Genomic DNA, 24,608 nt, shown 5'->3' on the forward strand with positions numbered 1-24,608 from the left:
GGGGGGGGGGCTGCTGCTGTGGGGTGGTGGGAGAATATCTCCAGGGGGGGGGGGCTGCTGCTACTGTGGGGTGGGTAGGAAGTAAGGTATCTCCGGGGGGGGGGGGGGGGCTGCTGCTACTGTGGGATGGGTGGGAGGGAAGGTATCCCCAAGGGGGTTGCAGCTGCTACTGTGGGGTGGGTGAGAGGGAAGGTATCTCCAGGGGGGGGGGGCTGCTGCTGTGGGGTGTTGGGCGTATATTTCCAGGAGGGGGGGCTGCTGCTGTGCTGCTACGGTGGGGAGTGGGGAGTGGTTGAGAGGGAAGGTATCTCCAGGGGGGGGGGGGGCTGCTGCTACTGTGGGATAGGTGGGAGGGAAGGTATCTCCAGGGGAGGGGGCTGCTACTGTGGGGTGGGTTGGTGGGAGGGAAGTTATCTCCAGGGGGGGGGGGGGGGCTGCTACTGTGGGGTGGGTTGGTGGGAGGGAAGGTATCTCCGGGGGGGGGGGGGGCTGCCACTGTGGGGTGGGTCGGTGGGAGGGAAGGTATCTCCAGGGGGGGCTGCTACTTTGGGGTGGGTTGGTGGGGGAGGGAAGGTATCTCCAGGGGGGGGGGCTGCTACTGTGGGGTGGGTTGGTGGGAGGGAAGGTATCTCCAGGGGGGGGGGGCTGCTACTGTGGGGTTTAAGGTATCTCCAGGGGGGGGCTGCTATGACGCACATCGGGGGTCCCCCTCCTGTCACCCTGATCCTCCATGGCGCTGCTGCTGCTGCATTACAAACAGCTTCACACTCACTTTCCCTGGCTCTGGGCTCCGCTGCAGCGTGGTTTCTCATCCACAGCGCAGCGCTATGGAGGGGCATGGTGACAGGAGGGGGGGCCAAAGGAGAACAAAAAATAAGTCGTCCCCCCTCTGCTCCTGCTCCCGTTCGTGGTGCCCTGCCCCCACCGCAAATTGAGCCTTCAGAGAGGAGAGCCGTTCCCCACGCTATTCAGAGAGTTTCTAGCAGGCTGCTCGCTCTGGCTGCTCCCATGAGTCGACTCATGAATCAAAGATTGCTGCCCTAGATTCTAGGCCAGCAATCTTTGACTTTGACAGGAGCAGCCTGCTAGAGACTCTCTGGCAGAGACTCGTCTCTAGCTGGATGGGAAGTCCGGCTCACTAAAGAGCCGCAATAAAGAGTCTAATGCGGCTAGGGGATGACGTGCTGGGCTATCCCAATGTAGAAGTAGGCAGGGGCGAGTTCCCCTCCATGTGGTTGTGCGCTCTGCCGCAGACACCCACCCCCTATCCTCCCTCGGCAGGCAACTCTTTTTTTTTTTCTTAATACAATTTTTAAAAGAAAAAAAAATATTAATAAAAAAAATACTTAGCTAACAGGTGCCCCCCCCCCGAGGGGCCGCCCATGGCACCGGCCCACGGGTGCCTCTTAAGAGATACGGCCCGCCTCTACATCAGAGCAATTTTCACCTCCCAATTATTCGCCAATAACTTTATCACTAATTATCACAAATAAATTGATCTATATCATGTTTTTTCCACCACTAATTAGGCTTTCTTTGGGTGGTACATTTTAACGGGAATATTAAAGGACTTCCGAGGCCAAAATTAATAAAATCACACTATACCTTTTTTTTTGCAGAATCCACGGAGGACGTCCTGCTCGTCCTCCGCTCCGTGCCGCCATCAATGCAGGTCTTTTCGTTCCCCTAGGGCTTGGGCCGACCCCACCGAACGGGTCGCATCGATGCCACCTCTAACATGGCCGCCGCCTTGCTCCGCGGCTGCGCAGTACGCTTTGTCGCTAGCGCGACTGCGCAGCCTATTGCCCGCCTCCCACCGCGTACTAGGTCCCGGCATGCTCCCCAAGCGTACGTCAGCGACAAAGCGTACTGCGCAGCCACGGAACAAGGCGGCGGCCATGTTAGAGGTGGCATCGATGCGACCCGTTCGGTGGGGTCGGGCCGAGCCCTAGGGGAACGAAAAGACCTGCATTGATGGCGGCACGGAGCGGAGGACGGGCAGGACGTCCTCCGTGGATTCTGCAAAAAAAAAAAGGTATAGTGTGATTTTATTAATTTTGGCCTCGGAAGTCCTTTAACCACTTGAGGACCACAGTCTTTCTACCCCTTAAGGACCAGGCACTTTTTTTCCATTCAGACCACTGCAGCTTTCACGGTTTATTGCTCGCTCATACAACCTACCACCTAAATGAATTTTGGCTCCTTTTCTTGTCACTAATAAAGCTTTCTTTTGGTGCTATTTGATTGCTCCTGCGATTTTTACTTTTTATTATATTCATCAAAAAAGACATGAATTTTGGCAAAAAAATGATTTTTTTAACTTTCTGTGCTGACATTTTTCAAATAAAGTAAAATTTCTGTATACATGCAGCGCGAAAAATGTGGACAAACATGTTTTTGATAAAAAAAAAAACCCATTCAGTGTATATTTATTGGTTTGGGTAAAAGTTATAGCGTTTACAAACTATGGTGCAAAAAGTGAATTTTCCCATTTTCAAGCATCTATGACTTTTCTGACCCCCTGTCATGTTTCATGAGGGGCTAGAATTCCAGGATAGTATAAATACCCCCCAAATGACCCCATTTTGGAAAGAAGACATCCCAAAGTATTCACTGAGAGGCATAGTGAGTTCATAGAAGATATTGTTTTTTGTCACAAGTAAGCGGAAAATGACACTTTGTGACAAAAAAAAAAAAGTTTCCATTTCTGCTAACTTGCGACAAAAAAAATGAAATCTGCCACGGACTCACCATGCCCCTCTCTGAATACCTTGAAGTGTCTACTTTCCAAAATGGGGTCATTTGTGGGGTGTGTTTACTGTCCTGACATTTTGGGGGGTGCTAAATTGTAAGCACCCCTGTAAAGCCTAAAGGTGCTCATTGGACTTTGGACCCCTTAGCGCAGTTAGGCTGCAAAAAAGTGCCACACATGTGGTATTGCCATACTCAGTAGAAGTACTATAATATGTTTTGGGGTGTATTTTTACACATACCCATGCTGGGTGGGAGAAATATCTCTGTAAATGACAATGTTTTCATTTTTTTTACACACAATTGTCCATTTACAGAGTTATTTCTCCCACCCAGCATGGGTATGTGTAAAAATACACCACAAAACACATAATACTACTTCTCCTGAGTACGGCGATACCACATGTGTGGCACTTTTTTGCACCCTAACTGCGCTAAAGGGCCCAAAGTCCAATGAGTACCTTTAGGATTTCACAGGTCATTTTGCGACATTTGGTTTCAAGACTACTCCTCATGGTTTAGGGCCCCTAAAATGCCAGGGCAGTATAGGAACCCCACAAATGACCCCATTTTAGACAGAAGACACCCCAAGGTATTCCGTTAGGAGTATGGTGAGTTCATAGAAGATTTTATTTTTTGTCACAAGTTAGCGGAACATGACACTTTGTGAAAAAAAACAATTAAAATCAATTTCCGCTAACTAGTGACAAAAAAATAAAAACTTCTATGAACTCACCATACTCCTAACGGAATACCTTTGGGTGTCTTCTTTCTAACATGGGGTCATTTGTGGGGTTCCTATACTGCCCTGGCATTTTAGGGGCCCTAAACCATGAGGAGTAGTCTGGAAATCAAATTACGCAAAATGACCTGTGAAATCCTAAAGGTACTCATTGGACTTTGGGCCCTTTAGCGCAGTTAGGGTGCAAAAAAGTGCCACACACTTTTTTGCACCCTAACTGCGCTAAAGGGCCCAAAGTCCAATGAGTACCTTTAGGATTTTACAGGTTATTTTTGTTTCAAGACTACTCCTCACGGTTTAGGGCCCCTAAAATGCCAGGGCAGTATAGGAACCCCACTAATGACCCCATTTTACAAAGAAGACACCCCAAGGTATTCCGTTAGGTGTATGGTGAGTTCATAGAAGATTTTATTTTTTGCCACAAGTTAGCGGAAATTGATTTGAATTGTTTTTCTTCACAAAGTGTCATATTCCGCTAACTTGTGACAACAAAAAAAATCTTCTATGAACTCACCATACTCCTAACGGAATACCTTTGGGTGTCTCCTTTCTAGAATGGGGTCATTTGTGGGGTTCCTATACTGCCCTGGCATTTTAGGGGCCCTAAACCATGAGGAGTAGTCTTAAAACCAAATGTCGCAAAATGACCTGTGAAATCCTAAAGGTACTCATTGGACTTTGGGCCCCTTAGCGCACTTAGGGTGTAAAAATGTAGAAATATCTCTGTACATGACAATTTTTTGATTTTTTTTACACACAATTGTCCATTTACAGAGAGATTTCTCCCACCCAGCATGGGTATGTGTAAAAATACACCCCAAAACACATTATACTACTTCTCCTGAGTACGGCGATACCACATGTGTGACACTTTTTTTGTAGCCTAGGTGCGCTAAGGGGCCCAACGTCCTATTCACAGGTCATTTTGAGGCATTTGTTTTCTAGACTACTCCTCACGGTTTAGGGCCCCTAAAATGCCAGGGCAGTATAGGAACCCCACAAGTGACCCCATTTTAGAAAGAAGACACCCCAAGGTATTCCGTTAGGTGTATGGCGAGGTCATAGAAGATTTTATTTTTAGTCACAAGTTAGTGAAAAATGACACTTTGTGAAAAAAAAACAATAAAAATCAATTTCCGCTAACTTTTGACAAAAAATAAAATCTTCTATGAACTCGTCATACACCTAACAGAATACCTTGGGGTGTCTTTTTTATAAAATGGGGTCACCTGTGGGGTTCCTATACTGCCCTGGCATTTTACGGGCCCAAAACCGTGAGTAGTCTGGAAACCAAATGTCTCAAAATGACTGTTCAGGGGTATAAGCATCTGCAAATTTTGATGACAGGTGGTCTATGAGGGGCCGAATTTTGTGGAACCGGTCATAAGCAGGGTGGCCTTTTAGATGACCGGTTGTATTGGGCCTGATCTGATGGATAGGAGTGCTAGGGGGGTGACAGGAGGTGATTGATGGGTGTCTCAGGGGGTGATTAGAGGGGAAAATAGATGCACTCAATGCACTGGGGAGGTGATCGGAAGGGGGTCTGAGGGGGATCTGAGGGTTTGGCCGAGTGATCAGGAGCCCACACGGGGCAAATTAGGGCCTGATCTGATGGGTAGGTGTGCTAGGGGGTTACAGGAGGTGATTGATGGGTGTCTCAAGGTGTGATTAGTGGGGGGAATAGATGCAAGTAATGCAATGGCGAGGTGATCAGGGCTGGGGTCTGAGGGTGTGGGCGGGTGATTGGGTGCCCTAGGGGCAGATGGGGGTCTAATCTGATGGGTAGCAGTGACAGGGGGTGATTGATGGGTAATTAGTGGGTGTTTAGAGGAGAGAACAGATGCAATGCACTTGGGAGGTGATCTGACTGCGGGTCTGCAGGCGATCGGATGGTGTGGGTGGGTGATCAAATTGCCCGCAAGGGGCAGGTTAGGAACTGATTGATGGGTGGCAGTGACAGGGGGTGATTGATGGGTGGCAGTGACAGGGGCTGATTGATGGGTGGCAGTGACAGGGGGTGACAGGGGGTGATTGATGGGTGATAGGTGATTGGCAGGTGATTGACAGGTGATCAGTGGGTTATTACAGGAAAGAACAGATGTAATTAATGCACTGGCGAATTGATAAGGGGGGGTCTGAGGGCAATCTGAGCGTGTGGGCGGGTGATTGGGTGCCCGCAAGGGGCAGATTAGGGTCTGATCTGATAGGTAACAGTGACAGGTGGTGATAGGGGGTGATTGATGGGTAATTAGTGGGTGTTTAGAGGAGAGAATAGATGTAAACAATGGATTTGGGAGGTGATCTGATGTCGGATCTGCGGGCGATCTATTGGTGTGGGTGGGTGATCAGATTGCCCGCAAGGGGCAGGTTAGGGGCTGATTAATGGGTGGCAGTGACGGGGTGATTGATGGGTGATAGGTGATTGGCAGGTGATTGACAGGTGATCAGTGGGTTATTACAGGGAAGAACAGATGTAATTAATGCACTGGCGAATTGATAAGGGGGGGTCAGAGGGCAATCTGAGCGTGTTGGCGGGTGATTGGGTGCCCGCAAGGGGCAGATTAGGGTCTGATCTGATAGGTAAAAGTGACAGGTGGTGATAGGGGGTGATTGATGGGTGATTGATGGGTAATTAGTGGGTGTTTAGAGGAGAGAATAGATGTAAACAATGGATTTGGGAGGTGATCTGATGTCGGATCTGCGGGCGATCTATTGGTGTGGGTGGGTGATCAGATTGCCCGCAAGGGGCAGGTTAGGGGCTGATTGTTGGGTGGCAGTGACAGGGGGTGATTGATGGGTGATTGATGGATGATTGATGGGTGATTGACAGGTGATTGACAGGTTATCAGGGGGGATAGATGCATACAGTACACAGGGGGGGGGGGGTCTGGGGGGGGGGGGTCCTGGGGAGAATCTGAGGGGTGGGGGGGGTGATCAGGAGGGGCAGGGGGCAGGGGGGGGGGGGATAAAAAAAAAATTAGCGTTGACAGATAGTGACAGGGAGTGATTGATGGGTTATTAGGGGGGTGATTGGGTGCAAACAGGGGTCTGGGGGGTGGGCAGGGGGGGGTCTGAGGGGTGCTGTGGGCGATCAGTGGGCGGGGGGGGGGCAGATCAGTGTGTTTGGGTGCAGACTAGGGTGGCTGCAGCCTGCCCTGGTGGTCCCTCGGACACTGGGACCACCAGGGCAGGAGGCAGCCTGTATAATACACTTTGTATACATTACAAAGTGTATTATACACTTTGTAGCGGCGATCGCGGGGTTAACATCCCGCCGGCGCTTCCGTATGGCCGGCGGGATGTTACGGCGGGTGGGCGGAGCCAGTTGCCGGGGGAAGCGCGCGTCATCAATGACGCGATCGCTTCCCCGGCGTAGCAAAAGGACGCACCGCCTTAAGGCGTATTGCGGTCCTTAGGGGATCCACTTTGCCGCCGCCCATGGGCTGTGGGCGGTCGGCAAGTGGTTAAGAAAAAAAATTGAAAAACTTCATTATTTCTCAGATTTCGGCCATTTTTGCTTTAAAGAGTAACTGTCAGGCTGCAGAAGCTAATTTAAACCTCTATTCTCCTGTGTTAAACAGTTTAGACAGAAGCCAAAAAGACATTACTAAAGATAAAAATCTCTCTTACATTTAATGTGTGCTTATCACCAAAGCTAAGCTCCTAAGGAGGACGCAAGCCGCATTCCATACTGCAAAGCATTCTGGGGCCCTCCCCTCGGCTGCTAAGGAGAAGACGGGATCAAGTTTCAGCAGCTTCTAACTCAGTCTAGCCACAGCACAGATAAATCTCCGGGAAGAGTACTCTGCAGGAGTCCGCTATTGTTCCTAGCCACATGGCTCATTAATATTCACTGCACACTGTGTTATTCTGTATGAGCTGTTCTGTGATCAGAAGCAGGCAGGACATGACGACACATTTGGCTTCACAAACATGGAACCTGCCATGGGCTGTCAGGAGCATCATTCTCTGCATATACTATATACAAATTCTGTGAAATCCAAACGTGGACAGTGAAATGCATATGTAATGTAAGTACAGCCAATCTTTAGCTACTGATATATGTGTTTATTTTCTCTGAGACCTTATACCTAACAGCTCCTCTTTAAAATAATACATGCTACCATAATTAAAACCTATGTATTTTATTTGCCCATTTGTCCCGGTTATTACACCATTTAAATAATGGCTTCTTAGCAACTTCCCTAAGGGAATGGGAGAATATATCTCCAACATTTTTAACTTTAGATACCAGCCTCATTACTTGAAGTACCTTGGGGTTAAGATTTCCTCTGACCCTGATAGATTATATCACTGGAACTATGTACCAATGCTAAAGCATTTAGAAGAACTTCTACAGCAATGGAAGGGTTATAAAATATCTTGGGCAGGCAGGGTAACAGCAGTAAAAATGACCCTTTTACCAAAACTTATGTATTTATTCCGAACCCTCCCGGTCTGCTTGACTAAGGGAATGTTAGAAAGGCTACAAAAAAACATCTTTAAATTCATATGGAATGATAGGCACCCACGTATTAACCGCAAAATGATGATGATGCATAAAAAAGAAGGGGGTTTATCGGTGCCATGCCTCTACAAGTATTATTTGGCTTCCCAGCTGGCCTTCCTGCCCATGATATTTGCTGAAAACAACAGACCCAGATGGCTCTCTTTGGAGGATGCTCTGGTCCGCCCTCTGAACTGGAGAGGCCTGCTATGGTCCTCTCTTAAAAACATTAAAAACATTACGATACTCTCTCCATATACCTACCTCACCCTATCTTTATGGAAAAAAGTTCGTTATAAGCATAATTTGCAGGCTAAGCCATCACAGCTTGTAGAAATCTTCAACAACCCAGACTTCCCTGGAGGGCATGACCCACTTCTGTTTGGATGGTGGACCGCTAAAAATATTAAAACCTTAGGTAATATAACACAGGGTGGGCCTGTCCCTGCTTTGGCCTCATTACAACTACAACTGTCAATACCCTTGAATGAAAGATTTAGAGCGTTTCAAATTATTCACTTTGCGAAGTCACTATGCCCCACTAACCAAACTTCAAGGTCTACTTTTCTTGAGAACATCTGCAGATCGGATCCTTTGTGCAGAGGCATGTTATCCACTCTATATTCCTCCTTCAATTCTACCACATCCCAAAATAAGCTTCCTTTTCAACTTGCCTGGGAGCGTGACTGTGATAAAACATTGAATAAAGAAGACTGGATGCAATGTATGGACACCCTCTCTAAGGGTAGCCTCCAGGTTACAAACATGGAGGTCTCCCTTAGAGTTCTACACCGTAGTTATTTAGTTCCCACAAAACTGCACCAAATATCACCAGAAAATCCCTCCTCATGTTTCAGGGGTTGCCAAACTCCGGGTACAATATATCATATATGGTGGACCTGTCCTAAGGTAGCGCAGCTATGGTCTAGGATCATAAATAACTTGAATAAAATTCTCTCAATCCAGTTACAAGCTGACCCCATGATTTTCCTTCTGGGCTATAAACCGGAAGATATTCCTTATGCTTATCATAAGCTCATACAGTTTGCTGCCAACTCTACTAAAACCTATATTGCATCTCAATGGCGTCAGCAAGCACTCATCTATCGATGCGTCCTGGATAAAATGCAGGAGACCATGCTTAACGAAAAAATTAAGGCTAACCTGATGGATAGGGTCCACCATTTTGATAAAATTTGGCAACCATGGCTTAATAATGTTACCTCTTCAAATATTAAACAAGCACTCGAACAGTTTTAAAATAATAAGTCAACCCAACATTGTTTTCTTGTTCTCATCTGGTGTACATTTTACAAATACCTCATTGATTATTAAAGGTACCTTGTTCTTCCTTATGCCCTAAGCATCTCTAACCATACTAAATACAACCTTTCACACTTGTTGGCATACTACCCTTGTTCAAATGTTAATACTTGATCATTCCACACTTTATTTTTATCAAAAATGCATGACTCAGGCTTATGTACAATGTCATACTGCCATAAGTTTTTCTTATATGACCTATGTAACTTAATACAGTTATCTGCTCAATATGCATCCTTACTGTATGTACATTTTCTACAATGGAACCAATAAAGTAAATTTGAAACTAAATAATGGCTTCAATTCATCAAGCATTACCGCATTCGGTAATGCTAAAAACAGCTGACTTAAGGGAGCACTTTAGAAAATGTTAATTCATCAAAGCTGTTACCGAATGAGAAGCTGAAATGACACAGCAATGAGATAAATTACCGACATGTGCTCAACAAATGTTAATTCATCAAGGTTCCCACATTCGCTAACACATTCGGTGTTTATCTCAAGCTCTCCCCTGTCGTTACAGGCTTCGAAAGCCTTCTGTGTGAATGTTTTCATGATTAGCAGGAGCAGGCAGCCAATAGAAACAGCCCCTGTTCTCCTGCAAGTGCCGCTGATAGGTCACACAGGCTTCTCCACACAAGCTTTCAGACCCCCCAAGCAGTGAGCAGAGAGAAGGGGTCAAAATATATCCCCAGATTCCCTTCGGTGGTGTAACCCTTTCAGGCCCTGTTTGATAATGCAAAGATGCTGGTGGTGAAATCACCAAGCATGGCATTTGTAATGTCTCCAGGAAGTTCATCTACGTTGTGGCAAATAAGTCAAATGTTAAGAAAGACTGATGGACAGATTCAGAGCTGCAGAGGCAGTACAAGTAACAGTAACTATAACACGTTTACATGTAAAGGAGTGTCTGGATGCCTTCTATTGTTATCAGCTTGTAACAACACAGAGACATTCCAAGCTGCTCTGCACCACTCTGCTGTTATCGAACAGCCTTTGATGAATTGAAGCCTAGTAGTTCGGTAACTTAACGAACCTCTACCGCACATGGGAAAATATTGATGAATTAGCACAGTGAAGTGTAAAATACCGAATGCGGTATTTTAAGGACTGGGGTTTTGTTATCGAACACCCTTTGATGAATTGAAGCCATATGTCCCTATCACAATGTATGGCACCAACATTTTATTTGAAAATAAAGGTGCATTTTTCAGTTTTGCGTCCATCACTATTTACAAGTTTATAATTTTAAAAATGTTCGTAATATACCCTCTTCCCATGCATATGAAAAAAGTTCAGACCCTTAGGTAACTATTTATGTTTTTGTTTATTTTTTTTAATGTAATTTTAAATTTTCATAAAAAAATTTATTTGGGTCATTTTTGGTGTGGGAGGTAAACAGTTAATTTTTTAAATGTAATAATGTGTGTTTATTTTATTAAAACATGTATGTAGATGTAGTTTTATTATTTGGCCACAAGATGGCCCAGTCCCCCCAAAAAAATGTTAGTCCTGGAAGCAAACGCTCTCACTTCCAGGAAGCATAAGGACGGGAAACCTTTTTTTTTTATTAGAAAGACGGCGGTTTCTGATAAGAAGCCGTTGGTCTTTCTACCGGGGACTTAGATCAATGAATGGAAACTATGTTCCCATTCATTGATCTCCAGGGTAACGGGGAGCAACACGGGAGTGCGCAGCAGTGCAATAGCAGCCGCCTGGATGTGATAATCTTGTCCAGGTGGCTTATATGGTTAAAGAGGGCTTAGATGCTTTAAAGGGGGTTTAGATGCTTTACTTCCATTGAAAGGCATTCATGGCTATAATTACTAGTTAATTCCCAGTGGTGTTGATCCAGGGATTTTATCTGATTGCCATCCGGAAAGTCGGGAAGGAATTTTTTCCCTTTTAGGGCTAATTGGACCACGCTTTGTAAGGGTTTTTTACCTTCCTCTGGATCAACAGGGATATGTGCGGGAACAGGCTGGTGTTGTACTGTATTTTCTGGATGAACTCGACGAATGTATGTCTTCTTTCAACCCAAAAAACTATGTAACTATGTAAGGAGCAGGCTCTATGCATATGACCATGTTGGCGCACTCGGCCGCAGCGTCATGAAGAAGGATTTGTGCGGTGATTGTGCAGCAGGCTCTCCACCCTGCGATCACTGCAGAGGGTGAAGTGTAAAATGGGTCAGAGAGATCTGAAACCAGTACAAAATATACCTGGTTTTCACCAGAATACTCTTAGGGGAGAATTCTGAATAGCTAATAAGCCTAGGCTAAGCATCACTCGGGGCGGGGGGGGGGGGGGCATGGCTACATACCAATATACAACAATATGTGGACACAGACAGTGCTTGTGATGCTGAAATCAGGAAAACTACTGTAAAGGTGGCCATTAACCATACATTTTTTTCTTCAGATGCGATCTTCCAATGTAATTGCGCCACGGGTTGCGATCTTCAGGACGGGATAGCGGAGGCCTGGCTCAGAGCGGAACTGCACCGTGGGACCTAACAGACTTCTTGGAGCTAAAAGAAGCCCCAGGTGAGCGAACTTTTTTTTTTTTTTTTTTTTTATTGCTTGATATATCCTTTAATTCCCTCCCCTCCCCCAAAGTCTGGCCTTTAACTAGCCCCCCACAGCTAACCTTAATAACCCCCCCCACACACACACACACACAGCTGACATTAACCACCCCCGTGGCTAACCTTAACCGCTCCCCCAGTGTACCTGAGATGAAAGAAATCTCAGGTACCATACTTACTATATTTACTTACGATGGGGGAGCGCGAGTGGCCGGGCAGCGCATGTGTGACTCGGTCAGGCTATTGGTCCTTATTGCGGGGGGCAGGAGCCACCCTGGGAGACGGTGAGGGACTGAGCGTCCTCAGGCTGGCTTAAAGCCAATGGGTACCGGTTAAAAAAAGAAAAAGTCTGATACTCACCTAAGGAGAGGGAAGGCTCGGTCCTAATGAGCCTACCCTCTCCTCTCCCGGTGCCCTCGGTGCTGCGCTGGCTCCCCTGTTCGCGTCCGCCGCCGCAGGAACTTCGGAGGTCTTCGGGAGCACTCGGGCTTCCGAAGACGGGCCGCTCCATACTACGTACGCGCGAGCGCGTCATAGAGGGCGCTCGCGCATGCGTAGTTTGGAGCGGCCGCGTCATCGGGAGCCCGAGTGCTCCCGAAGGCTTCCGAAAGGTCCTTTCGGCATGCGGAAGTGGCAGTATTTGTCCGAACTGGTCGAATACTGCCATGGGGGATCCTGCGCGGGACCGGGCACCGGGAGAGGAGAGGGAAGGCTCATTAGAACCGAGCCTTCCCTCTCCTTAGGTGAGTATCTGACTTTTTCTTTTTTTAACCGGTAAACATTCACCTTAAGGAAGCCTCAGGTAAGTATAGAACCTGAGATGTCTTTCATCTCAGGTACACTTTAACCATCTCAACCATCACGATTCCAACATCTGGTACATTACCCAAGAGGTCAAATGGATAAGATGTTTGGATTGTGTAATGCCAAGAGGCACGAATGAGCAAATTAGCTTTAAATGTTTTTTTTTTTCAGGAAGAATATTGCTGAACACTGAGGACACCAAACTGTATGAACAGATTTAATAAAAGAAGTCACACTTCATAGGGAATTATCCAGGGTAGATCCTCAGGGTAGTTCCCTGCATAGGAGACTTTGGCCGGTATTCAATTCACCTTTTCTCATAAGTTTTCTCCTAAGGAGATAATTTTTCATCTTCTGTTTCAAATACATTTCCAGCATTCTGCAATTACAAAAGAACCAAAAAGTAGGTGAAGTACTGTTAAAATTCAAAGTCATTCGGATTTCATCCGTTGCTCATCACTGGTCACCTGAAGGCATGGGAAGTGTCCAAGCTGTTTCACCAGTATGACACTGTGTGGTCACCATACACCCCCTTGTGGTGGGGCAACCACACATTACCACATTTCATCACAATACCCAAGCCAATTATTTGGGCGTCTGAAAGCAGGGCTGGTTCTCTCATGAAGCAAGGTGAAACATTTGCATCAGGCACAGAGATTTTAGGGGCAGCATTTTTGTACTTTGTGTACTTTTCTGAGGAGGAAATGGAGTGGCTGAGGGTGAGCAGTCTGTTTGTCACAGACTCACAGCTAGCTAGTGTGCTATTACGTTGGGCTGCAGCATGTCATGTGAGAACATTAGATTAAGCAGAGTAAATTGTTAGGTACTGTGTGAAAATTTCAAATCAGGGGGGTGGTGAACATCCTCACAAGTTTGCCTCAGGCAGCAAAAAGTCTAGACCGGGCCCTGTCTGAAAGCATTACAAAACTTCAGCATATCACCCCGGAAGGCACCTCTTACCATTTACTGAGCTTAAAGGGGAACTTCGGCCTAAACAAACATACTGTCATTAAGTTACATTAGTTATGTTAATTAGAATAGATAGGTAATATAATCTATTACCCACCCTGTTTTAAAAGAACAGGCAAATGTTTGTGATGCATGGGGGCTGCCATCTTTGTCATGGGGGCAGCCATCTTTTTGGTTGAAAGGAGGTGACAAGGAGCAGGAGACACAGTTCCAACTGTCCTGTGTCCTGATAACCCCTCCCAGCTGCACACGCTAGGCTTCAAATGTCAAATTCAAAATGTAAAAAAAAAAAAATTGCACCAAACAGCAGAAAGAGAAAAACAAAATCAGAAATCCCATCATGCTTTGCACAGCATCAGGGGAAAAAAGCCCGGGCAGTTTTCTTCTGTGCAGCTAAAAATGAGGTTTGTATAAGAGAAACAAAGTTCTGATGCTGTGAAACTGTTAAAGAAACACAAAGCCTTTTCAGTGCTGCTGAGTCGATTTTTAGTCCGGATGTTCACTTTAAAGTGTACCTGAGATGGGGCAACATAAAAAATGTATACATACCCGAGGCATCCTCCAGCCCCCTCCGGCCTGTTCGCTCCCTCATTGCCGTCCTCTGCTGCCTGCTGCCTCCGCAACTGGCCCCGCTAAGTCCTCCGGTCCGGGGCATACTATGCATTTGCAGCCCGACCCGTAGTTGTACTCTCGTAGCCAGGAGAATTCTGCACCTGTGCAGTAGCACTGCACAGCCACAGAACACTCCCAGCCACAGGAGTGCACACAGCCAGAATGCACATGCAATGACTGGCACTGACTGGACAACTGCTCTGGGCCAGTTGTGGAGGCTGAAGGCAGTGGAGAATGGTGGCGAGGGAGCAATCAGGCCAGAGGGGGCTGGAGGAAGCCCCAGGTATGTATACATTTTTTTATTTTGCCCCATCTTAGGTACATTTAAAGCCAACTTCCAGATGAATAATAAAATGTTGTTTAAATATTGGCCAATAAGACATGTTATGTATGCTCAGTTTGGGAATGCCAGGCTTATATTTGAATCTGATGATCTTGAGCAACTGCTGGCGGTATTGGTTCGTAGCTATGTCCTTTCCTTGATTAATGCCTGCTTGATGGAAAAGAGACCCCATGCTAGACAGAGAGGTGGGCTGCAGACCTAGGAGATATTGACCATGAGGACTGGGAGAAAGGAGTAAAGTTGAGCTACTGGGCCTTAGTGTCAACATTTTACAAGAAGTGTATTTTACATTGTCCGCCTTGATAAAATCAACCTACAACTGTCCCAATATTGTAATAGATGTGGGACGGGGTTAGATGGCTTCCTTCATGTACTCTGGTCCTGTCCACACTTATCTCCCTATTGGTCCTCAGTGATGATTTCATTACAACTGCCCTCGAGGTCTCAAAAATTGCTAGCCCTCTAGAGTAGTTTTTTTCTGGGCATGTCTCTGGGCATAGACAAGATCTCTAAAAAGCCTGGTACACACCATACAATTTCCTGTCAGATAGATGGGTCGAATAGATAATTGCCGACAGGTCCAATCTGAATTCCGATGGTTTTTCTGATCAGTTTGCATAGAATTGATCAGAAAATACTAGGGCTGTGGAGTCGGTCCAAAAATCCACCGACTCCGACTCCTCAGTTTAGGATTCCACCGACTCCGACTCCTCGACTCCGACTCCTCTAATTTGCATATTACAATTTTGTTGATTAAAAGTATGTAACATGAAATTCGTCTCTTAACTGCCAACGCTTAGGAATTTTACAAGACAACTGAAGTGAGAAGGATATGTAGACTACTATATTTATTCCCTTTAGACTAAAACTAGTCCTTGGTAAGAGTACTTGTAAAAGGTACAAACCGGAACAAAGAACATCTATCAGGCCCTAGGAAATGTAAGTGTGGGTACATGTAAGAATGATGTGCAGGTACTCTGCAGGGGAATGAGGAGATTGTAAACAGACAACACCTCTGTGTTCAATGTGCACAGCATTCTCAGTGGATTCTCTGCAGCTCTGTGGGGAGTGCATATGTAGAGTATAGTACTACTGTGTAACAAAGTAAACCTGAGACAGATGAAATTAAAGTTTTATACATACCTGGGGCTTCCTCCAGCCGCCTTCAGGATAATAAGTCCCTCGTTGTCCTCCTCCACCACCTGGATCTTCTGCTATGAGTCCAGGTACTTGAGCCAGTCGGGCATAGTGCGCATGCACACACTCCGCCGCCAGGAGCATACTACACCTGTGCAGCATTATTGCGCAGGTGCAGAATGTTCCTGGCTGTGGGAGCGGCATGCGGCCGGACAGCGCTGACTGGCTGAATTACCAGGACTCATAGCAGAAGATCCAGGTGGTGGAGGACAGCGAGGGACTGATTAGCCTGAAGGGGGCTGGAGGAAGCATCATCCGTCTCAGTTACCCTTTAATTTGTAGTCACCAAACTAAATTTTAACAACACATCAAATTATTTGATTTCATCAGCAAAGGCAGTGCGTACATTTGCATAAATCAGCATCAATGCAGAATTATTTCCATCCCGTTGACCATCTCTATTAGTGACATAGCTACATATCAGGCTTTATTCTTACAGCATAGATGTTATTTAGTATATATAAGAGATTCCTGTGTACACATCATATATACAGTCACAATCAGCTATGTATATCTGACCTTAAAAATACGGGGACTGCTTTATTGAAGCAGCACAAGTAACTAATTTTGATTGGTTTATTTCATTTTTGTGGACTAAGCACAGTTATTACTGTATATATACATTATTTTTAATGACTATTATCTGAGAAATAGAACATTTTATCATATTTTCTATTTTAATTACAGTTACAAATTCATTAGGAGTCGGAGTCGGTGCATTTTTTCCCGACTCCGACTCCAGGCACCCAAAATTGCCCGACTCCACGACTCCGACTCCACAGCCCTGGAAAATACATCAGAAAAACTATCGGAGATCCAATCAGATCTGTCTGAAATATCTATCGACTCATCTATTTGATGCGCCATTGTATGGTGTGCACCAGGCATAAGAATATTAAAATTTTGCTGAGGCTTCTATGCCACTATGCCAAACAAGAAATCCTCCTGTGCTGGCATAAGCCAGAACCACCAAAGACAACTGGATATAATAATAATAATGACATTTGTATAACACTTTTTTCCTATCAGATTCAAAGTGCTCAAGAGCTGCAGCCACTGGGGTGCACTTAAGGGGCCACCCTGCAGTGTTGGAAAGTCTTTCCCAACGACTTCTTACTGGATAGGTACTGATCCTAGCCAGGATTCGAACCCTGGTCTCCCACGTCAAAGGCAGCAGAGCCCTTAACCAGTGTGATATTCTCAGCCAATAAGGCACTACCGCTGTATGAGCTTACTTACCATAACAGGTTATGTTGTCATAAGTTTGCCAAGGAATGGTGCCCGTTGAAGACAATCTACGCCCCATAGCTTAACCCGGATTGGTACCAACTGGTGGGATAGTGTGGCCAGTTAACCCCGGTGGTGGTGGTGGTGGGGGGTGTATCATCCCCACTTAGCATTGGATTTCAGGTGACAGGTGGTTGCAGCTCTAAAAATGAGAACCTTATGTATGCAAAATAAAATAAAACAAAACAAAACACAGGGGTGATACCATGGAAACAAGAAACAACTGGAGCTGCCCAATTAACTATAAAATGACTAAAACCGAATAAAACAGAAAGAGAAGTATATGCTTGCCTTCCAAAAGACAGACTTTTTATTAACAAAAATATGCATGTTAACGACAACGCATTTCACTGCCTATGGCCGCTTCCTCGGGTCAAGATTAGTGCCAAAATAATGGTAATCTTGACCTGAGGATGTGGCTTTAGACTGTGAAAAGCATTGGAGCTAATGTACATTTTTTTTATTATAAAAGTCTGAAATCACAGTGAACCTTTTGGAAAGTAAACCCACATGTATCTTCCTATTGTATTTGTTTTTAGTTATTTATAGTTCATTGTCTTGTCGACAGTCAGGAGTGCAGCCATAAGATGAAAAGGGTCCTGCACTGGAACGGTGAACTCTATGAGGATACTGGAGTCTCTGGACCCAGGGCTGGTCCTAGACTTGTTACTGCTTGAGGCAAACTTGTGAGGATGCGCCCCCCCCCCCCCCCCTTCCTGATTTGGAATGATCGCACAGCATCCAACAATTTACTCTGATTCATTTAATTCAAATGAAGCACTGCTGCTCTCCTGCCCCCCCTCCTCCTGCCTCCCCACACACATCGGCAGGGAGGGCGGACACTCCCCCTCCCCCCCCCTCCCTCACCCCGGGCTCTTCCCCTCCAGCATCAATAAGTGGCAGCAGGCAGGAACACATACCGCCATCCATCGCAGAGGTCCGATCTCTACAGTAAGTGCCTCCCAGCTCACGCTACTTCTTGTTTAAACAGGAAGTGGCGTCGATACACTTAGAGAGCGTCTCTGACGTGTGGAACGCATGAAGGTATGTGTTCCTGCCCGCTGCCACTGATTGATGCTGGAAGGGGAGCGCTGAGGGGAGAGCCGAGGTGTGTGTGTGTGTGTGTGTGGGGGGGGGGGGGGGTGTCCTCCCTCCCATGAGCCCTGCCACCCATGAGCCCCGGGGCTCTCCACGGGTGCAGGGGCTGCAGCCCCTATTGTTACACAACTGTGCACACACACACACACACTTTAGGCTCGGTTTAAAAATTGGAGAAAGAAAAAGCACATGCTCCTTAATATGTTGTTACAATGGAATTTTATTAGTTAAACACAGAAATATTAAACAATATGACAAACCACAAGCATACGATTTATGCTATGTACCTCATCATTTTGAAGAGAATGGTTTTAGACGGTTTGTGTTGACCAATCAGATTGCTCATTGCCTTCTCCTGTTTCTGTAACTCTCATAGAGGACATGTAATTGGGTACAAGCACAAGGGTTCATTTACCGTACAGCGTAACTAGAAATCAGTGGGCTACCCAGCAAAACCTATGGCAGGACTACCTCACTACCAAACAGCCAGGTGAGGTGTTATAAGCTAAACATTAGGGACGATCAATTATAGGCAAATAATTTCTCTTTGCATTTACATTTCATAAAAATGTTGTGTAGCTTGAACTTGGACCAATAAAAATTGGCAGGAAGTTATTAGTCCAATTTCAAGCTGCATATACTGTAATTTACATGAAATTTGAATGCAAGGAGAAATGAATATCTGGTTGATCATCCCTTCTAGACAGTATTCCACAACACCGACCTCTTCAAACCTTAGATAAAACATCTTTTCTTGTATTGTTAGATATTTTTATTATAAGATATGGACAGTCTATCATTTTAATGGTTAGATTAATAGTTATATGTACAGTGGCATATCTGAAGAAGTGCAGGCATGGCTCATGCCATGGGCGCCACAGCATCCATGGGCGCCATGCCTGCCACCCCATCACCATTGCGCCGCCACTTCCTCCTGGTCCCCGCTGCCTCTCCTAATCAGAGTCCTCAGATCAGGGCCCAGCCCTGCAAAGCACCCAGCCCTGCAAAATGCAAAGCAAAGCCACCAGCCCAGCAAGGCACCCAGCTTTTTTTTAATTATTTTTTTTTTACTGGAGATAGGCTCTTGGTGGTTGGGGGGGGGGGGGGGGCAATTTTATTGTTTGCCATAAGTGCCATATTACCCAGATACACCTCTGCATATGTATGTGCACCAATGGTAAGGGTTCCTCCTTCATTTCTCTACGTAACTGCAAACTGCCAAGCAGATATAAGATTGCTAACATTTCTAATTTAAAAATATGTGAGTTGACTTAAAGGACACCCGAGGTGAAAATAAACTAATGAAATAAACAATTGTATCTATCCTCCTTCTCCTAAAAATGAGTTTTTAAGCTATTCCACAGTTTTATTTTATATTTAAATCAACTTTTTAAACTTTTACTGTTTATTGTTTTTGTTCAATGAAACATTCATTGAAGTATGCCAGAGCTAAAATCTATGAACTACTGACATTTTTTTTTTTTTATCTCTTTCCTGCTCTCAGAAGCCATTTTCTGCTAGGAAAGTGCTTTATAGTTGTAATTTCTTATCAGTGAGGGCCACACTGTAGTCTGACCCAGTCCTGATTCAGACAGGAACTGCCACTTACATACCTGATGTTTAAAGAGACACTGAAGCAAAAAAATATATATGATATAATGAATTGGTTGTGTACTATGAATAATTACTAGAAGATTAGCAGCAAAGAAAATATTCTCATATTTTTATTTTCAGGTATATAGTGTTTTTTCTAACATTGCATCATTCTCTAATATGTGCAAATTACACAACACTCAGCATTCAAAATGATTCTTTCAGAGCAGTCTGTGAGAGATAATGGCTTTTTTTGTATAGAGATAACAACTGGAGTTTCTTAACTCTTCCTGTACTGGAAACAATTAGACTGATGTATCTGATCTTAATGTTTTATTTCTTAGCTGTACTACACATACAAATCATAATATCATAGTTTTTTTTCGCTTCAGTGTCTCTTTAACTCTTTCTGGCAGAGAAAAAAAAGGAACACAGCATAGTTATGTGTGTGCTAGGCACTGTACATACACATGTCTATCGCATCATGTTACATGTCACCTCGGGTATAATTTAAGCAAAGTACACACAAAAGTCTGTGGAAAATGAAAGATCAAAGAACTATTTTACCACCTACATGTAGTATGAGGGCCTGCAGATTTTGAATACTAAAGCTGGGTACACGCAACAATAAATCTTTGAAAAGTGAAAGATCAAAGATCAAGTCTGCAGATAATCTTGGGGGAAAAAGTTCACAAAAGAACTCAAAAAAGCCAGGCGACAGATATTTCTCTCTCAATCTTTCAGATTCATCCTGATGAATTTGAACTGCAGATAAATGTCCGTTAAACAAGGTTTTCTCCTGTATGAAGCTATCATAAGACCTTTCATAAACGTATTAGTTAAAGTGGATCCGAGATGAACTTTTACTCATTGCATAATTGTGTTCCTTACATATAGTTTATAGAGCATTCCTCAAGCCAAATACTTTTTTGTTTTAATACTCTAATTCCCTATAAACCAAATAAGCCCCACCCACAGTTTTCAGAGAGCCTTGGCAGTAGCAAGGGCTCTTGGGAGCTCAGTCTGGGCAGGAGGAGGAGGAGGTATTACTAGCATGAGATTTCAGAGGCAGAGGGGAGGAGGGAGGAGGAGGGGGAATTAGGTTTAGGGGAATTATGGTGCAGATAAGCCTGCCTCTGTGTAATGTTTACAAACAACATGGCTGCTGTCATTGTATCACAGGAAGAAATAATCATATTCTATTAAAGCAGTATGCAGACAGATTTGCTGTTTAAACCATCTAAACTGTACATAAAATATATAGACAAGTTACTTGTTATAGTTAGTTTTTCATCTCGAATTCGCTTTTAGGGCCCGTTTCCACTGTTGCGACGCGATTTCGCCGGCATCCCGACGCTTGTAAAAACGCATGCGGATGCGTTTCCGCATGCTTTTTACCCGCGATTTCGCGTGCGATTTCGCATGGCAGGGTGCCATGCGAAATTAACCATGACTCTGCCAGGGCAAAATAACATTGAAAAAGGTGCGAAATCGCACGCGAATCGCGGGTAAAAACGCATGTAAAAACGCATGCGTTTTTCCTATTAAATACATTAGCGGCGATTCGCATGGATTGTCGACGCAGGCGAATTCTGTGGGTCCCGTCGTGCAGATTTGGCCCGCCGCCAAATCGCTCCTGCACGCCGCACATATGGAAACAGCCCCGGCCACTTCAATGTACCAAGCGAATCCGCATGTCGGCGCCGCATGCGGATTCGCTATGGTGGAAACGAGCCCTCAATAAGCAGATGTATCCTAATTTCATATGTGATATTTAATTCCTGATGAAAAAATCTAGAAACCATAAAAAATACAGTGAATGACAAAAAGAAAAGAAAATTAAAAAAAACAGTATATGTACAGCAAGCAAGTTCTTTCCAATCTGCCCATGAAGCACTCTCACAGTCAAAAAAGAATTTTAAGTGGTATAAAACTCAAAACTGTGTCTATGCTTTAAAGCAATGTGTGCAATACCAATCCACACTCGACCAATCATAAAAGAGCAATTCTTAAAGAGACTCTCTAAAAAAAAAAAAAAAAACATCCCCTGGGGGGTACTCACCTCAGGAGGGGGAAGCCTCAGGGTCCCAATGAGGCTTCCCCTATCCCTGTAGCTGCAGGCAATCCAGCGCTGGCTCCCCTGAAGCGACCCGGAATCCTCCCCCGACAAGCGCTGATAGGCACTGATTTATTTACCTTCTTTGGCTCCAGCGGGGGCACTGTTGAGGCTCTCAGCAGGAGACTTGCGCCTGCGCAGTAGAGCGGACCAACAGCGATCGGCTATTTCCGCCTATCTCCGAGCAGAAAGCCGATACTGCGCCTGCGCTGGAGCCGGGAAGGTAAATATTTACATCCCCGCTGTTTGGAGGGGCACAGTGAGACCACCATGGGACACAGGAGGATGGATGAAGCCTCGATCGAATCCGGAGGCTTCCCCCACCCGAGGCGAGTACCCCCGGGGAACTTTTTGTACTTACACGTTTTCTTTAAAATGTTCATATTTATTTTCAGTGGTTATACAGCATACATGGACCAGCACAACGTTTCAGGCCACTCGCCCTTTGTCAAGTGCGCCCTTTGTCAAGTTCTTGACAAATGGCGCGTGGCCTGAAACATTGTGCTGGTTCATGTATGCTTTATAACCATTGAAAATAAATAAGAACATTTGAAGAATTGCTCTTATATGATTGGTCGAGTCTGGATTGGTGTTGCACACATTGTACTGGATTTTGAGAGGGTTGATGGATCCTCATTCTGATCTGTGACTCCCAGTGAGATAATAGCTGAGGCCCGCAGGTTAATCTTTTTTTTCCTGTATGCTTTAAAGCACACGTCAAACTGTATTCTACAGAGTCTTTCCCTGTCTCCCTGCACTTCTCCATTCCAGCCCTAAATCCCCTGAAACACAGGCACACTGCAACATGGACCCACTCGGGCTTTGGCAAAAGAAAGCTAAGCCTGATCGGGTCTGTGCTACTGCACAGGTGGCTCGCGCATGCACAATACCTCAGACCCAATCAGGCTCTACTTTTTCTGCCAAAGCCGAGCAGGTCCATGCTACTACACATGCGCAAGCTGACAGCAAGTGGTTTTGTAGACGGGTCCATCCGAAAATGGCGCAGGGAGAAAAATGGCGCACCGTTCTGCCGATAAATGTATCATAAAACGCTATTTACCGTTTTAATGTAAATACAATAAAACGGTAAATTTCGTTTTATGCTACATTGATTGCAGAGCGGTGCGCCATGATAAACATGCAGGGCTGGGGGAGAGAGGCAGCGGGAGACTAGAGGGCATAGGCAGCGGATGTATGCAGAAGCATACGTTACCTTATCCTGGGCCAGTGATCGCTCCTTCCCTCCGCTCCTTCCATTCGTTTGCTGTAGTCCCGCAGCCGGCCAATCAGCATGCGGAGACTGAAGCCACATGGTGATTGGCCGGCTGCAGGACTACAGTAAACGAATGGAAGAAATGCAGGAGCGGAGGGAAGGAGCGATCGGCGGCCGGGACAAGGTAACGTATGCTTCTGCACACATCCTCCCCGCTGCCTATGCCCTCCAGTGTCCCGCTGACTCTCTCCTCCCCCGACCCCCGCTGCATTCTTGAACAATTATAACGCTATTTAGCGTTATAAGTGTAAGGCACACTGCCTGCGCCATTTTTTAACACTTATAACGCTAAATAGCGTTATATAATGTAAGTCTATGTATTCCCCTGGCGCTGTGCGCCATTATTAACTGTCACGTTGTAGACGGGACAACGCTGAGACAGGCCAGTGAAGAAGGGCGGGAACCAGACGCTTCCCTCTCCCAAAGTGAGTACCCATTGGGGGCATTTTTTCTCTCACAGATTTCCTTTAAAAAACTGATTACTTTCAAAGGACATCTGCAGTGAAAATAAACTGATGAGTAAAACAATTGTATCTATCCTTCTCTTAAAAAAATACTTTTTTAGATATCCTCTAATTTTATATTTAAATCTAGTTTTTACTGTTTCATTGTCTCTGCTCAATGACACCTTCATTGAAGTATGCTCGAGCTCAAATCTATGAATTATTGATCCTTTTTTCTCTTTCCTGCTCTCAGAAGCCATTTAATGACATGAAAGTGTTTTATGACTGTAATTACTTATCAGTGAGGGTTATGCTGTAGTCCAGGCAAACGTGGCTCCCCAGCTGTTAAGGAACTACAAGTCCCACAATGCATTTGCCTTCATAAATCATGACTGTGGCTGTCAGACTAATGTAATGCATTGTGGAACTTGTAGTTCCTTAATAGCTGGAGAGCCAAGTTTGCCTATCACTGCTATAGTCCGACCCGCTCCCGACCTGGACAGAAACTGTCATGTGCACACCTGATTTTTAATTACTTCAGGCAGAGAAAGAAAAAAGGAACACAGCATAGTTATTTGTGTGCTTGGCACTGTACATACACGTCTATCTCATCATGTCACACGTCACCTCAGTTGTCCTTTAACTACACTATATCAAAGTGAACAGGAAGTGAAAAACAAACAGATACTTACCCAAGGAGAGGGTAGGCTGTGGGTCCTATAGAGCCTCCCGTTACTCACGATCCCCGCGTTCCAGCGATATCACCCCCATGTGAATCCCCCGCCTCGGTAGGGACTGGAAGTTATCGGGAGTCTGAGTGCTCCTGAAGACAGGTGGCTCTGTACTGCGCATGCATGAGCATGTGAGAGGGGGTGCTCGTGCAGTTGCAGTACGGAGCTGCCAGTCTTTGGGAGCACTCAGGCTCCTGAAGAATTCCGAATCCTCTTGAGGCAGCAGAGAAAG

General features: G+C 45.3%; 1 long non-coding RNA gene across 1 annotated transcript in view; it reads left to right on the plus strand.

Moving 5' to 3' along the window:
* The window catches only part of LOC137564287 (uncharacterized), a 78,513-nt gene that overhangs the window by 21,541 nt on the left and 32,364 nt on the right, over positions 1-24,608 (plus strand). The window contains exon 2 of the long non-coding RNA XR_011030568.1: positions 11,745-11,869. This is a non-coding gene — a long non-coding RNA (uncharacterized lncRNA). The remainder of the gene's footprint in view (positions 1-11,744; positions 11,870-24,608) is intronic.

Source organism: Hyperolius riggenbachi, chromosome 3 (genome assembly GCF_040937935.1).
Source record: "Hyperolius riggenbachi isolate aHypRig1 chromosome 3, aHypRig1.pri, whole genome shotgun sequence".
Taxonomy (NCBI): Eukaryota; Metazoa; Chordata; class Amphibia; order Anura; family Hyperoliidae; genus Hyperolius; species Hyperolius riggenbachi.